At 49.3% G+C, this 4365-nt stretch overlaps 1 pseudogene; it reads right to left on the bottom strand.

The window, feature by feature from the left end:
- On the bottom strand, positions 1–4037 carry LOC103246388 (zinc finger protein 532 pseudogene; annotated as a pseudogene).
- Positions 4038–4365: the final 328 nt, after the last annotated feature.

Here is a 4365-nt window from a genome sequence, read left to right on the forward strand (position 1 = left end):
ATATACAACGAGCTGAAGGAAGGTACGTTGAAAGAGAATATATTGCAACATACACTATTAACTCTATTATACTGCAAACTTTTTGTAACAAAAATGTTTTTTTTATTCCAATGTGGACAGGGATTTTCCCCATGGAGCATCTGTGGCTATTTCTCGGCTGAGCTCATCCTTTTGGATTTGATGAAGGCCATGCCGTGTGTCCGCATGTGAGTGTTTAAGGCAGCTTCAGTTTCAACAGTTTTTGCGCACACTTTGCACTTTCTGTCTGACACGGTGCCATCGGGGGATTCATCCTCGTGGCTGGGTTTGTTCTCCTGTTGGTTATCTTCCCCAGCCCCATTTTGCTTGGACACTGGCTGAGGTTCCCTTAACCTGTGTACGATGAAGAAGTGCCTGGACAGAGAGATATGAGATGTGTAGCAGAGACCACACTCCCGGCACTGGTAGGAAGAACCATCCGATTTGTGCTGAGGGGTGTGTTTGTGGAACTGCAGCAGGTTTTCGGTGGAGAAGCCACACACGGCACACTTGTGGACCTTAAAAACATTGATGTTCAGCTTTTTCAGTGGTTGAGTGATGGCTCCTCTGGAAGGCCTGAACGCCAGAACCGGTTTTTTCAGCTTCCATTTGGGACTGGGGACCTTGGTGTCTTCTTTTATTTCTGCTTCCTCTTCATTGGTGGCGTCGTCTCATTTCTTTCAGGTCAGGGTCCTTGATGCGGTGCATCAGCTGGACGTGCTTCTTCAGCATCAACCGGTTGGTAAAGGTACGTCTGGAGTCTGGGCAGTGTGAGCAGGCGTACACTTTCCTGATGCCTTTGTGCTTGATCCGGTTGTGCCGGCACAGGCTGTGGGACAAGCTGAAAGGCTTGTCACACTGGCGACAGGGGTGTTTCTTCACTTGCTTCCCGTGCTCCTTCCTCACGTGGGATATGTACACATCCCTCTGCATGAACAGGCGGTCACACTCCCAACACGTCCACCCAGGACTGGCCACTTTCTTGGTTTCCATTGATTTTTTCACCATAGATGGAGATTTCTTTTCCAATTTCTCTTTCCCAGTCATGGATTTGGTGTCCTCTTTGTTCTGATTTGCTGAATTTTGAGTTGCAGGCTTAATGCTCTAAGGCAGGTTTAACCCCAAATTTGGAGATCCTTCAATACTTTTCAATGTGCCATGCATAGACTTGATATGGTCCATTATAAGTTGCTTCTGTACATATAAAAGAAAACAGTCTGGACACTTGAAAACAGATGCCTTCTGGTTTTCAATGTGTTGGTCAAAGTGGCGATACAGCAGGGTTTGCAGGGTGAACACAGTGTCACACATGGAACATTTATATATTATTTTTAGTTCTCCTATCTTGATGCCAGGATGCTGAAGGTAGGCGTGGGAATGTGTGCTTGGGGCAGACTTAAACACCAATGGACAAATAGGACACTTGTAGAAGACTTCACAGTGAGAACCTTGAATGTGAGACTTCAGAGCAGCCACATCAGAGTACACAACATTGCAATGCACACATTGAAAACCAACTCTTCTTGTGTAGTGCAGACAGTTCTTGGTGACATGGGTCTGGAAATGCACAGACCTGCAGAAGGCCCCGCACTCAGGGCAGGTGTAGGGAGATTTGTGCTGATGGATTCTCTGGTGTGATGTGTAACTGCACCGGTTAGGAAGCAGCATCTGGCAGATGGTGCAAGTCTTTTGTCCACTCGGATCTGCAGCCTGCTGGAAATGTGTAGCCAGTGATGTCTCGTCCTAGAAGACTTCATTACACTCCAAACATTGTAGACTATATCTACACAGTTCGGAGGGGTCTTCAACTAGGGGCATGGCTGGGGTGATGGAAGTGCTTGAAGGAGCTGATATGACTGTCCCAGTTATGCCAGACTGAATTTTTGTGAGAGTGTGTGTGCCGGCTCCCACAGGGCTCTGAAGAGTGGAAGTTGAAGTGAAAGTATTGCTTGATGGAGAAACTACCATTTGATCTGCTGGGACTGGCTTTAAAATTAAGTGGGAGCATTACATTACCACCCCTTTCTCCTTATGCCCATGGGCATGGGAAAGGAGGCTGCATTTGTTGTAAAAAACGAGGTTCTTTGTACAATGGTTGCACGTTACTTCATGTGCATGCTCTGTCTGTCGGAGTACTGAGTCAGACTCTTTTCAAGTGCAAAGGAGTCCCCACACTCCAAGCACTTGTACCCAGGCATCGGTAATGTGATCCCTGCATTGGTGGGAGGACTGAGGTTTGGGATGTAAACAGGGACTGGATTGACACTGCTCAGCACCTTGTTGAAAGCTTCCACCACAGAACTCTGCAAGGACGACATCACCTGGACTCAAGACACATTTTGGGGGGTTTGAGAGGCTGCTGCATTGATTATTGCCTGCTTTATTTGTTGCTGAGGTTTGGTTAGCACTTGGTGGAGTTCAGAGGTGGCCTGGGCACCCTGAGGCAAAAGGTTAAGGTTGGCAAGGTGCACAGTCTTTGGCACGAGTTTGACGTTGGCCAGGCTGGATGCCGGCACCATGACAATTTACTGCTGGATGGCGTTGGCGGCTTTAATGATGGCGCTGCTAGAGCTCTGGACAGAGGCAGCAGATATGACCCTGACTTTCACCGTGGTGGTGTTAGCGAGCTTCAAATTAATGATTTGGGATCCTGCCGTCTTCACAGTGGACACTGGGAGGAAAACAGTAGCCACAGGCTTGATTGTGACCTGTTTGGGCGTGAGCTCTGCAGGGGAAACTGTTGGTCATGACCACGGACTGGAGAGGCGCCCTGGGGGGAGAGGAAAGGACAGCGGCTGATGCTGGAGACGAAAGAATGGATGTCACAGAGGCCATCAGGGACGCCATCTGCTCGGAAGGTTTCTTCCCAGAGTCAGCATCCACTTCTGGCAATAACCTGGTCACTGTTCTCTTGATTTCCCCAGAAGATGTCTTAATCGTTTTTATGCGGACTTTGGGAATTGCTGGTGTGGACCCTGCAGGAGAGGACGGGGAGCCCTTGCTGCTGTTCTCACTTGAGATGCTTCTGGGACTCTCCGGTTGCTTTAGGGGTGTTTTTTTTTTTGGGTACCCTCGATGAGATTCTGGGATTCAGGAGACGTGTCGGCTGCACTCCGACTGTCGTTTGCTTCTTTTGGTAACAGGGAGGATTCCCTCGAATTGGCCACTGGTTCTTTGCAGGAGTCTGAAGCTGCCTTTTTAGGGCTGAGAGCTGCGATGGCAGCAACGCAGGACCAGAGCTTGGAGGATGACTTTGTCTTCATTGCACAACGCCAGGGAGGCCGGTGTCATTCTTGTTGGAGCTCGGCTTCCCATCCAGGACTCTGTTTTCCAGCATTCTTTCAATTTATCCTCTGCTTTTCTGACTTTAAAAGGTTCACAAACACTCAGGTTTATAGAATTGGCTTCTGTTTCTCTCTTAACAACTTTGTTTTTCTCCATATTGCCTGATACAGAGAGTCCCGTTTTGCTGGAGTTTTCCCCTCCGAGTGCCTTCAGCTTATCGTAGCCCTGCCAGGGAGCGGACCCCGTCAACAGGTTGGACCTGCAGCTTAGCACGTCCTCCTTGTCAGGGGGTCATCCACCTCCATCTTCTCATCATCATCAAACTCTTCAGCACTGGAGATCGGGCTAAACTGACTGAACATCGAGCCTTTCAGAGTCACCTCAGGGGCAGGCACATCTCCTTTCAAGGACTTCACTCCATCTTTACTGTGACTGTCGAGGGAGGACGCTGTGAGGAATCCATTATGTAGGCCATTGCCGGTGGGGTTATGGCCGTCTTTCCTCCTGCCCTCGGAGGAGTGGATGTTCCCAACATTCTTGATGATAACACTGACACCCACGTTGGAAGATGGTGGTGCTGGGCATCATCCTCCCCATGAGTGTTCTGCTTCATGTGGCTTTTCATGGTCATTGTGTCCAGACTCAGTAGCTGCTTTAGGATCGACCATATCTGGGATGTCAAATGCTGCCAGGAGGTCATCAAAGTCTGGGGTCTTCATATCCCCCGTGGTCATGAATTTGAGCAGATGTTCTTGTGAACCTTGACCTTTTGGAAAGACTTTAGACCAAAGTTCAGTTACTGTCACACGGCTGCATTCTCAACAAATAGGAAAGGGTTAAAAGCAGCCCCAGTCAACAGGCCTTTTGGCCTTCATAATAGTCAGAAGTATCCCCGACACCGTTTAGTAGCGTCTGAAAGAAAAACCACAAAACAGGACATACCCCCCTTCCCGGGGTTGGCCTTCGCGGCGGTCAAGCCCAGGCGTCTGGGCCGCAGCTCCTATGACCTTTGTTCAGTGCAGCGCCGCTGGGGGCTGCTGCTGTGGCTGCTGCTGCTGTACT

The sequence above is a fragment of the Chlorocebus sabaeus genome, chromosome 27, assembly GCF_047675955.1.
Source record: "Chlorocebus sabaeus isolate Y175 chromosome 27, mChlSab1.0.hap1, whole genome shotgun sequence".
In the NCBI taxonomy this organism is placed as follows: Eukaryota; Metazoa; Chordata; class Mammalia; order Primates; family Cercopithecidae; genus Chlorocebus; species Chlorocebus sabaeus.